The sequence below is a fragment of the Oenanthe melanoleuca genome, chromosome 3 (genome assembly GCF_029582105.1).
Source record: "Oenanthe melanoleuca isolate GR-GAL-2019-014 chromosome 3, OMel1.0, whole genome shotgun sequence".
In the NCBI taxonomy this organism is placed as follows: domain Eukaryota; kingdom Metazoa; phylum Chordata; class Aves; order Passeriformes; family Muscicapidae; genus Oenanthe; species Oenanthe melanoleuca.
The window spans coordinates 86,308,954-86,322,186 of NC_079336.1; positions in this window are offsets into that span (position 1 = coordinate 86,308,954).

Consider the following 13,233-nt stretch of genomic DNA (forward strand, 5'->3'; position numbering starts at 1 on the left):
TCCCAAGTACAAGTAACAGGACACGGGGAAACATGCTCAAGTTGCACTAGAACAAGTTTAGATTGAATATTGGGAAAAAATTCTTCACCAAAAGAGTAGTGAGGCATTTAAAAAGGTTACCCAGAGGAGAAGATAAGTAACCAACCCTGGAGTTATTCACCTAGGAACATGGTTTAAAGATGGACTTGGCAGTGCTGGGTTAAGGGTTGGACTGGATGATCTTAAAGATCTTTTCCAACTTTAACAATTCTGTGATTCTGTGTCCATCCTCAGCATATATGTGCCCCAGTGGGCAGGTTTTCCATGTAGTCTATCACATCTGGCAACCCTGACTGACCTGAGAAAGAGCTGCTTAAAGTCCTCAAATTTTTCTGTGGTTCTCATACTTCTAGTATTTTATCACACACTTATCAGTAAGGAAGCTTGATCACAGACAATTAGTTTTAGCCATGTGTGGATGGATGGATTCTGGGGAAGCAAGGCAGGCAGCTAAAGAAGATTTGAGACAAGTTTCCAGTTCTTGAGTGTGCAGCTATGAGACTCTCCTTAGCTGTGGAGACGCTGGTGTAAAATATGATGGAGTTGTAGGTTTTCTGCATATCTGAGGTGAAACGCCAAGTTTGAAAGATACCCTGTATAAACAGCTTAAGGAGCAGACAAGAGGGAGCCTGTGGGTTTGCCCCAGAGGGCACCACGGAGAGCTCACAGCTCACGTAGCCCTCTCTTTGCTGAGCAGCCCTGCACACACCCCGGGCCTGCCCCAGCGGCGTTTGGGTTATTGCCTGTTGTTCAGGTGTAGCATTAACCAATAACCTGCAGGGAGATTTGTGCCTGTGGAAGTCAGAACAACAGAAATAACTGCAGGGCAAATGCAAGGGACAGCTTGTGTTTCCTGGCAGTATTTATGTTGGCAATGCTTTTGGAAGCCAGCATGTTTCAGCCAGTGTTTACCCTTCTGCATATAAAAGAAACAGACTCTAGATTTGTTTTCAATGAAGGGGGAATATGATATTTCAAGCTCTATTTTTTTTTAAACAGAATTTTCCTTGTTTATTTTTTCTTTCGCATTTGTTTTATCCATATCCTTTTACTGCATTTTTCCCAAACTTTTCCTTCCCATATTCTATTCCACTGCATACTTTCACTAAAACTTCATTTACTTTTGAGCATTTTAGTTTGCTCTTCTTACCTTGGTCATAGTATTTTGCTGCTGTCAATCCTTGTAATTTTTTCACCAAATGTTGTATCATTTGTTCACATAATTACTATCTGCCTCTGGTTTATTTTTCTTTAGTTGTACATGACTAGATAACCATGGAATTGAATAGAGGGATATTGAAAACAAGAGTGAAGCTTTACAATGTGAAATTAATGGTTTTTCATGCACATTTCTTTCTCCTACTATTTCTTGCTTACAGTTATTTGTTATTCTAACCACAAGACTGTGGTTATCATTTCTTTTTAAACTGATTGATAAATCCTGATGGAGCAGTAAAAGATACTGGAGCTGTTGTCAGTTGGTATTTCAAATTCATAAATGTGATGAAAACAATGCCTCCATTTTTAGCCATATTTATCCTTTTATTGATGAACAGGAGGCACCTGAAATACACAGGCCATTGAGAGTACTTGAAATACTTGATTTTATGATGCCATGTTGACAAACCTGAAGCTGACATTCATGTTTGTCATTTGGGTCAAAGCTTCTTCCTTTCTAAACAGCAGTGTTAGCCTGATCTGTTCAGCCTGGCTCCTGATCAATGAGCACCTTCCACCCATTAAAAGTACAGTTTCCCTCCTGTATCAAGCTCACATCTCTGAGCTGACCAGCATATATTAGAGTATTTCAGTGATGATGAAATAGAAATGCTCCTAATGAACTGCTGCAATTGCTTGTAATTCCATAGTAATTATTACAAAATAATAGGCTTCTGGGCCTTTCAATTTTTCCTGTGATATGGGCTCTACTCTATATCCCTTGCGGTTTCATTAATCGAGACATTCAGTGCTGCATATTATAGAAGCCACTCAAAGACTTCTCTTTTTCTTTCCACAGGAGAGAAGATATACTTTCAATGTGTTGTTATTTGAAGAAACAATTTTAAATTATTTATAGCCAAGTTCTTCAGACTTACTAATAAATTTTGTATAAGATGCTTTGGAAAACAAACATACACGAGACCCTGTTGAATCATGTTGTCTCTATTTTTCTGTAAAATGACTAAAAACCCAAATAGCATTAGGAAGGTATAAAATTCTGAATTTTGCAGGTATTCTGTTCACCACTGAGCTATGTCACAGGAGTAAGTTTTCAAGGGTGCCAAGTGGGCTTTTACTTTCCAGCCAGGGCTATTTGGTACAGCACAGTGTCCCCATAAGTGATTCATAGTGTTCTTTGATCCAGCTTTTTTCTCCCACTTCAGTTGTTCAGTTGAGCTGGTTCCAAGTGATGCTCATTGGTTTGATAATCTTTCTTCATAAATATTTTCTTTCTCTTTACTGGTATTCACAGTGTTATGACAGAAAAAAACGTGGTGTTTTCTGAACATTCCCTGATCTTTGTGTGTCAAAAATTTTATTAGCGTTGGTGAAACGGGAGAATGATTGTTTTAGTACTGGCACAATCACTGCAGTTTATTTTGGAAATAAATTGCTGGGAAGAAAGCCATAAGGAAAACGTTTGCTGATGCTGCACGTAGCTCCTAAAGAACCTGTCCTTGTAGCTCCTGCAAAACCGGATCTTTCCCTATGTTTTATATCACCCTTATAAAGTCAGCTTGCATTATCTGGTGGCAAATTCCAAACTCAAGAAATCATACATAAAAGGCAAATAAACTTGGGATTTTTTTCTAGTCTCTGTCAGGGGTCTGCACAATATTTCCCATGAAGCAGACACTTTATAGAAGACTGAAGTGCATGCTTTGTTCCGAGAGCTCTGTCAAACTACTACTGACCATGGTTCTAGGACTGCCTGGGCAGCCCTGCAGTCTGCACTGTCTACCCTGATGGGGAAACAAAACATTGGACAGAGAGAGGGGAAGGGTAGATGAAGCCACATGGAAAATTTTAAAGCAAATTATTTAGCAATGTGGGGTGAGCTAAAGTACTGATTAATGCCTCAGAATGAAATACTTCTAAGTATTGCATCTTTTTCTTGACCTTGAGGGAGCACAGAATGCTCTTAAGCCTGATTTCCAAGCCTTTATTAACCAAGGGAAAAGAAACTGTGTTCCTTGGACTGTATCCTTTGCTGTGATGTACTTAGGCTAAATTACGCATCAAGTTTACAATGAGTACTTTGACAGTCCAAACAGATACATTAGTCATTCTGCATTAACTCAGTTTCTAGGTGAGTGGGAAAGTGCACTATCTGTTCTTATAGTATTAGAAAATATGCCTACACAGAGTTCACATGATACAAGAAGAATCATGAACTTCCTTTTCCAAGGCACTGTTTCAAAACACTGAATGGATTTGATGTTGAAAAATCACTGCAAGATTTACAAAGATATGATCCAGGTGGATCACCTGAATCTTTGCATTATTAAATCCACAATGTAGTAAGTATTACTCCTCTGAATGTTTGTCTCCAGGTTATGTGGTGATCTTCAACCAAGTCCCTTTACTAAACTTGAGAAAAGAGATTTGTGAACTAATTCCCACAGTGACCTGTAAGGTTCACATGTCATGGCACAGACCATGAGGTTCTGTGCTGCCCTGCTCAGCACCCAGGCTGTTATAGAGGATCCATGACCATCTCTTCTCCATTTTACTGGAGTGCAAAATGGAGAGATTTTACAACTGTGTGAGTAGTCTGGGGAATCCATCACCACACTCCAGGGATATGAATGAGATGGGATTTAACAATACACAGTAAGGATGGATTTTGCTTTGGTCTTGTTCATGTTTGCCCTTGTAACAGTTCACAGGAAAGGCAGTGGCACAGTTTAAAATAAATTAAAGTATACTCCAAATAGCTGCAAAGATGCCTATTAATTAAAGATACTTACATGTATGATCCCAGACAGCCAAGGCTGCAATGCTGCTGACCTCAGATTTGCTGTAGAATTGTAATGTAGATGATGGCATCTGGAGCACCACATCAGGTGTATCCTCACTGAAATGATAAAAACATTGCACTATAGAATGTGACTTTATGAATGCATATTTTAAATGTGCTGTCTCTGCATGGTGATGTGCTGCTGAGGGAGGCACTGACATGCTGCTTTATTCTACAGATCTGTGCAAAGCCACAGCTATCTGAAACAAACTTGAATTGTAAGATTTGAGCTAATACCAAAACGGCTCATGTTTATGAAAGCCAAACCTAGAGTCTTTTTTCTCTGCCTGAAATGAAACCTAGAAACCTGTTGCATGCTTCAGCTCACAGTACTCTAGTTAAACTGTCACTGTGAGGCATACTTTCCAAATCTGAGAACATACAGGGAACTGTAAAACATACAAGAGGATGACTTTATATAAGTGTGGTCTGTTTCTTTACAGAATATGATTGTTCATCTTTATCAGCCGTGTTGCTAAAGACCTCATTTACATTGGTCCAATTTGAAAAAGAAAAGCCCCTAACTCAAGAACTTGTTTTCATGACCCTTTACAAAACCCAGGTAAGAAAGACTGATATTTAAATCATCCATTAGCTTAGACAGATTGGGCTGCACAATTCTGGTTTTTTTATTTGACTTCTTTAGGGACCATGTTGCAGTTTGGATCTTTGAACATGGTCAGGATTTTGCACTGTAATGGATTCACCAGCACACAGAAATAGCTTTAGTAATGCATTTTCTATCCACCAATCAGAGTTAAGTATTCTAAAATCCTATTGATATTAGTGAACTCAGTGAAATATTTTGCCTTTTTGTGGTAATCAGCAGCAAATCTAGAGCCCTCCCTCACTGGTCATTACACATGCACCACACTCCCACCGGCTGCAGTCCAGCCTTCACCTGGTGCCTGGGGATGCAGTTCTTTGTGTGACATCCACTGAGGCTGGACCCTGATGGGCAGATGTCTTAAGTTCTTATACAGTTACTTAGCAGATGAACCAACACAAAAACCAATTAATTAATGCCTTTTTCCTCAATTCTAATACAGCATTCTGTGCATGCCTAATAATAATAAATCATAAACAATAACAGTGTTACTTTTTCAGTTATGAAGAAAAATGTGCATCTAACTGTTGTGTTTAGGAATAATACAGGATTTCCCCAGTTTTCTTATGGTGACTGATCTGTATTTCTACTCCTATAAGCTAAAGGCTGAACCCAGCAACACTATGAATGGGAGAGACGAGTAATCCCAGTTTCTTCACTGTCCCTTATCAGTGAAGGCACATGTACCCAAACTGAAAACGGGAGACAGAGGAAAAAGATAAGTACAGTTTACTTAATCTCCCTTCACTGTCTTAAGAAAATACATAAAAGGTAAAGTGAAATGTAGGCACAACCCCTGGAGAGGGCTTTGCTAAATCATTTTTATATTTCAATCACTAATTTTTCTACAAAAGAAATTCATCCAGCTGAACTTTTGTAAGAGCCAAAGAATTCATATTCATTCAAGTTTGTTGCTGCTAAGTGCTGTAGAAATAGAAAGTGATAATATTTAGAACTGATCAAAACTAATATTAGTTCTGTAGCTGAATTCAATGTTTTGTTTGAAATGGACCCCAAACTGCCATAAAAAATTAAACTTTCAAGAATATTTTATTTAGGTTTATCTGAATATTTCCCCTTCAATAAGGCGGAAATACTTGGGTTTGACTCAGCCATAAAAAGGCTGAAATTAATATTTTGATAACACTATTCACACAGGATAAAAAAATGAAAAAAATAATACATCTCTGTGAAATGTTTCCTGTAATCCTCTCATCCATGTGAATTACAGATAATTTAACAATTTTGACTGTCACAAAAGAAATAAAAATGTAAACATCAAAAGAGTCACCCCCAAATGAAGTTCTTTTTTATAAAAGAAAGCCTACTATATAAAGGACTCGATGTCTTTGACCTACCAATTTCTCTGATGAACTAAACGAATTTCAGCCATCTGTTTTCAGTTATCTGGCACAAGTACGTATTTCTTGTAGCTTAATCTTTGATTAAGCTGAGAAGGGAAATGAATAATTTAATTGAATTGCATTTCTATTTGGAAGATTTATTCCCAGGATTACAAGCTGTCTTCTCTCCCAGTCACAAGAGCATATGAACCCTGTGTCCTTAAGTCCACTCCTCTGTGGATGTTTGCCTGCATCATGAAGGATGTACATAATCTGATATCACTGATGGAATTACATCAGAAGAAGGATCAGGACTGGAAAAGCTTAGAGAGTAAAATGTACTCTGAGCTGCATGGGATACTCATAGATAACTTGCTTCCTTGTAGTTCAGCCTGGTTCCAGCCAAAGATGCTTAGTTCTCTTTTTTAAGCTTACTATATTTTTTGTTAAATTTAAGAAAAAAAATGTCTTTTTTTTTTCTCCCCCTTGAAATCTTTCTAAAGCTGTTAGAGGAGTGCAGAGTTGTCTCAGATAACCAAGTACACATGAGAAATTTTGGGCAAGCCAAAATCCACCTACTAGAGGAAATTATTTGAGATTTCTCTAGAGATAACACTGAAAATTCAAAATGTGGTTGGATTTACTCACTATTGCTGCAAGGTAATTGAAAATGGTCTCTAGGCCTTTAGGCCTTACAGCTTTTTCTTCTTCATAGCACACGGTGGAAGAATTTATCTGGAAACCATCCAGATCACTCAAAGACATGTCATTTCCTCTGTTTCTAGGGCAAGAACAGCAAAAGTCGTTTTAATCTTTCCAAGTAGCATAATTATGCAACTTTAGATTTTGTGAACCTGCATTCCTTCCAATTAAAAGTACTATTTAATTCAACACAGGAGAAGACTGATAATGTTAATCAAGGGAACACGAAAATAACTCATTTGTCTCAGCAATATTGAAATTCCTTCAGCAATAACTCAGATGAACAGATGAAGAATGCCACCTACAGTTAAGGACAGGAATCTTGGTCTCTCCTGTACCTGTTTCAAACTTCTACACTGTGATCAAAACACAAAAGAACATTTAATAAATCACAGCAATACCAAGCAAGGTAATTAACTGCTGAAGCTGTGTGATACTGCTATAAACAAAAACTTCAGAAAGTGATTGTCCTGTGCACTTGGACATTGAACTAATTTATTTCTTCCAGATCATATGCAACTTCTTCCATGAGCCTGTATGATATTTTTTAAAATACAATAGTCAGTGTGCCAGCATCCAGGCTGTCTATGTGGAAATTTACAGCAAGGATGGTTGGAAGTTGAAATAACGAGTGTTGCTTTACAGCCTTTCCCATCATTATGCTAAAATTCAGAGAGAGGATTGTGATTTAAGCTGAATGCACTGTGCTTGAAATGGAGGTTTATCTTTCTTCTAGCCAGAGAGTTGGACTATGTAAAATGCCTCAATACAAAGCATTCACTACTTTGAGATACTCTGCAGTACTGACAATAGCTGAAGGCACAGCTTTGAGTGTTGATCAGGTTGTCGCAATAGGCAATGCTAGAGCTAAAAGAAATCTACAGTAAAGTATTTCATTCATCTCTCTCCTCTGTTATGAAGAACTCCCAGTAGGACAGCAGCACCACTGGCTATTTCAACCTAATTACCCCAGTACAGTGAATGTGATTCAATTGTTCAGATACTGATTTCTTGCCCTTCTGATACTGTCCAGCTCTGAGCCCTCTGTGACTCTGCTTTGCTTTCCAGGCAGAATGATGCATATGCTGCTTCAAAAAGGGGGGTCACACAAAGAGTATTCAAGACTGTGCTCTGGGCAAATGAACACAGTGTCTGAAGTTTCAGTCTGTGGGATGTTTTCCAACTTTTGACAGCAAAACAGTTCTGAACAGTTTGCACAAACAACGGTCCCTTAAATTCTAGACCTGGCCAATCTACGAATTCTTCGGGCATTGTTAAGGTGATAAAACTTGTGTTACACACCAGCACCAGGTTGATGATGTTTCTTAGAAACAGCTGAGAATAATGAAACTGCAGTTTTAGTCTCTGTTTTGCTCATAACTTTGACTTTACTTTAACTGTTGGTTTTCTAAAATGCTTCTGCAAATTGTGTAGAGAGCTGCACCTTCCCTGCGACCTCAGGCCGAAGCTCAAAATGCTGCCCTGCCATGATGGACCCCCTTCCACCACAGACTGTCCCTGACTGTTGTTGAATGACAGGCTGAGGTCCACAGTCCTAATCATGACTCAGACATGGACTCCTGGCCTTGACTGCAGTGACCTGCTTTCTTTCCCTTTCTCTAAAACAGAGATTAAGCCTGCTTTGAGAACACCATGAGATTTCAAGTTTACAAAAGGTTACATGTAAGAACAAGGAAGTGCAGTGTAATGATTTAGCAGACTTCCCCATAGCATATAAAAATCTTTGAAAGTAAATCTGTCCCAAATAATAAAAACAAGATGTAACACAAAAAGAATAAAAAGTGTAGGAGTGACCTTTTAGGTCACTGATTTTTTTTTGTGAGAAGGCCTTCACCGACTGGGTGTTAAACAGCTCTTTACCAATGGTTCCATTGCCATGAGTCAGGTAGCTGGCACAGAGATCTGGCTTCCTGTTTTGCTTTGGAAGGTTGGCTTTTTGTAATCTGGGTGTTGCTAAACCAAATCTTTTCTTCTGTGAGTCTTTACACGATAACTCAGCAGAGATTGCAAGGCTATTGCAAGATATGCAATGTTCTCAGTGTTATCAAGGGTATTGTGAACTTTGTGACCTTTTTGGTTTTAGCTTAAGGCTCCATTTTCTGTAATTCTCACAGTAAATCTCTCTAGAAAATGAAAATAAGACAAATAGTTTCAAAATCAAGGACAAACAGAGCCCGGGATGTTTATACTTTGACGAAATGCTGCTGAGCAGACCCTGGACAAACCACGAGTTTATAATACTGATTGGACTATTGGTTCCACAGAGAAACTGAGAGAAGTCTTTCACTTGCACTTTTTTCCTTCAGAGTATGAGGGAAGAGGATGGGTTGAACTATTAGGTTGGCAGTATACAAATAACCAAGGAAATAACTTTATGCTGGACATTGTGGGTGCTTCTTGCTGGCTGGTATCAGCTACCAGATGTGTGTACTTGCTGCCTGCCAGGCTGGAGTTGGATGGACAGCTCTGTCTGTCAGCTCTCTCTGTCCTTCCATTACTTCTTTTCCCTTCCAAAGCAATATAACAGTTTCATACAAGGTCAAGTGCTTTGTGTCTATAATTTTTTTAGGTCACTGGGAGCTGTGTCAGAGGCTTGAACTCAAAGAATTACTTCATTTCCAGTCAAGATATTCCTCTAAATTTCTGTGGCTTCTGTTTCCTCCAATGCAAGAATCAGGAAGAAAAAAGGTAACATCAGCTGAGGTCTCAGTGTTGCTCTGCAGAGCTGCAGCTGCGGTTTTGGCTGTGACTGTGCCCCTCTGAGGCAAGGTCATTTCCTTCCTCCAAAGGCCAAGCACACCAACTGCTGCACGCAGCAGATGGGCTTTGGGAAGAGCTGGGTGCTGTGCTGGGCTGTGCTCTGGGACAGGGCTGTGGAGGCTCTGCTCAGGAGCTCGAGGTGCAGAGCATTTCCTACCATGCTGGCAGCGTGGCCAAAGCTGCATTATCTTGATAAGAACTGAGTCATTCTTCAATGGGCAGTTATAGTGCTGAGATGTCAGGAGTTCTTCTTTTCCAACTCCTTTTAGCAGGTTTTCTATAGCTCAAAATTTATGTTTTGACTTGAGCAAGGCAAAAATTCTGTGGAAAAGTGACAACATCTCCGGGACTTTTTGTCTCATTTCAAGCCACCAGAAAAACACCCACACATTGAAAGTCAATCTGAGAGGAGGAACCAAAGGCTGCTCCATCGTCTCAAGAGTGGGAGTGAGACAAAGGCTGCTAATAGTGGGGAAAGTCGACTACCTTTTGGCAAAAATTGAGGTTGTCATCACAGATGTGTGTTTCTGATTGAAGTTTTTGGAGGTGGTGAAAAAAAAGAGTATAATTTTATCTGTATCGACATAGGAAATGCAGGTTGACGTTTCTTATACTGATTTTTACCCTATGTCAGTTTTCATTTAGTCAGGGTTGTGGTCTAACACATATCAGAAGGTACCTTCAATGGATATTTCTGAAAGTGAATTTTTTTTTTCTTTTTTGGGAGGGCTTTTTGGTTTGTGTGTTTGGTTTTTTTAGAATCAATGTCCATTACTCCATAACCCTTGATTTGGTGAATAAATGCATTCAGTGAGGATGGTCATAACCTTCCTGGGAAAAACAGGGAGCTTATAGAGAGAAAAATAAGAGCTAAATGTGGAAGTCATTAGTATAAGACCATGAGGAGCCCTCATGTCTTCAGGAAATCATGTGGACATTTGCATTTACATCCCCTCTAACACATTCACTGTTGAAGCCTAGAATCTGTCAACAGCATAAATCAATCCCCTGCACATAACACTGAGTTCAAGTTTATTATACCATCAAGGTGGAGCTCAGCTATCCCTGCTGTCATGCTGCTTTAAATAAGCAAATAGATGAAGCTAATTTAAATATCATCTGGTTTTTGAGAGGACAGAACTCTGTGCTTATATTGCAAAGAATTTGTGTTGGATTGGATTGGAAATAACAGAGCTGAGTGGGGAATTTTTAAGTGAGGCAGAAGTGAAGGGGAGTGAAAACTGACACTGAGGTTTTATATAATGCATCAAAGCTTTGGCATGGTTTTTGGCTTTATGAGTGTGCATCTCCTAATGTGAATTAATTTCACCCTCATGACAGAGCAGTGAGTATTGTGCTGCAGAGCTGGGCATTGTCTTTTGGGCCCTGGTGCACTGAGCCCAAACTGGTATGACAGACATATCCTGACTGTTGGGTTTGCTTGTTCTTTCCCTAGAAGAGAGAATGGGCCAGCCATTTATGCTGTGGTGTGAATAAATGAAAATAATTACACAACTCAAATGGGGATAAAACTTGTGACATTCTACAGATACAATTTTAGTACAGTTCATAATTCCCTCTATGCCTGCTAGAAATTTCTGTAATTCCTCCCCACATTTTATAACAATTCTGAAATATCTGGTGGATGTGAATGTTTCACCTACAAATTGCTGCACTTCTGAACTCATAAATAGTTTTAATTTTTTTCCATTTTCTGCAGATCAGTTTCTTGACATCCCTGCTAGGCAGATGGAAAACTTTCCATCCCTTTTTAGACACTACGAATCAATAGAACTCAGAAAAAGATGAATTGCATTACTCTATTTTACAAATCAACATTAATTTACATTGCAGACCCGCTTTAAATGATCCAAATAAAACTCCATGTCTACAGTTAAGTGTAGTTCTGTTTGTCTGGATTTTTTTTTTTAATATTGAATTTAAAAATGCCTTTAATCACCTTAATTGCATTGTTCTTGGGCTATTATGAAAAATTCACTCCCTCTTGTCTGCTTACTTGTCTCAGGTACTCATGGTAGCCTGATTGTAGATCCTCAGTACAATAAACTATTTACCTTGAAGGGCAATGAGCACATAGCCCCATATCCATAGCCATCTGGAAGACCTCAATCCCTCCCCATTCTCTGATTTGTATCTTAAAAACGTCTACAAACAAACAAAACAAACAAATGGAAAAAAAAAAATCAGCAAAGAATCCAGCACCAGTTCACCACAGACTTGAGGACAAGAAGGAAAGGCAAGATTTAAGTTTGATGTCCTGTTCTTAAAGAGCTGATGGGAGAGAGATTTAAGCTGAGATTTCCCACTATTTAGCTGGTTATTGCAGTCATTCAAGAACTGATGGTTAGAGAGGGAGGAATGGGGAAAACACCTTCTGCTTCTCTCCCTGTGTTCACGGACTATAATTAGAACATGAATAACTTGGAAATGGGCATAATCATCCAGCTGTGAAAGCTGCAAACCATTTGGATGTTTCAACGAGCTGGGCTCAGGTTTTGTGTGCTTGAACACTGCAGGCAGCAGCTGATGCTGAGAGAATATGAGTATTTGTAGGGTTTGGGAAGCAGGAGAATCATTTGTGTGGCTTTGGGACCTGAGCTCAAAGCCATCTGTCTGTGGCAATGACACACACACACCCCTCACCACTAACAAAACTGCGTCTGCTGTGCTGAGCACCCACTTCCCAAACTCTGTAATAGAAAAAAAACTTCACTTTTGTTTTCACTGCACAGCTCTAGCCTTGGCCTCTGTCAGTAGTAACAGAAAGTGATCTCTCTTGGCATGTGAGGATTTGCTGCTGCAGACCTGTGTGTTCACCAGAGCTCCCCACCAGGAGCAGCGTTAGTCAGCGCTTTGGCAGCTCCGCGGAGGACGCCAGGGCGGAGCGAGCAGCCAGAGGCTCTTGCGGCTGGGCACCGTGGGGCTATCCCACGGCTGATGTGCGATGGAACTTTCCCGGGAGCGGGAGCCCACACCAGGCTGCCACTGCCAGCCCCAAGCTGCTCGTGTTAGGAGTGGGATGTGGGACGGGCTCCAGCTGCTCCTCCTCATGGACACAGGCAGCGATGGTCCATTGGCCGCTGCCTGCCAATGCCATTAATCACTCGCTAATGTGGTGCGTGTGCTCCAACGAGGACCAAAAATAAAAACGAGACAATGACTGATTGGAAAAGGATTTTCTTTATCCCTAATGAGCCACATGGAAGAAAATCTTCTGAATAATTTATCAGCTGGCTAATGACTGAATACAGCTTTTATAATGCTGACGAAATGGTGCTAAATTCATCCTTGATATACTCTATGGAATTGCACCAGGGAGCAATTTGGCCCAGTCAAGAAATTGCAGACATTTTTAACTGTTTTAGTGTCAAAGGGGCAGTGAATAGGTAGCAGCAATAGCTGGTGTCTGAAGGAACCTTCAGATTGTTTGAAATGAGTGGGATTTTTGATTTGCTCATTTGTGATGTTAGATCTACAAACAATACAAGAAAAACTAAGGAATACTCTCATTTAAAAAAGATTTCATGTAGCCCTTCATTCCAGATAAACTGCAGTCACAGGAAATAATAACCAGCAAATCTTAAAAAAATACAAAATTACACATGATGTTGAAGTATAGCTCGTTCCTGCTGATTTACCTTTAAAAGTCATTTCCCTTTCAAGCACAGGGAAGGTAACTTGTCATCTATCAGAAACTATTCATTAAAAGGAACTATTTC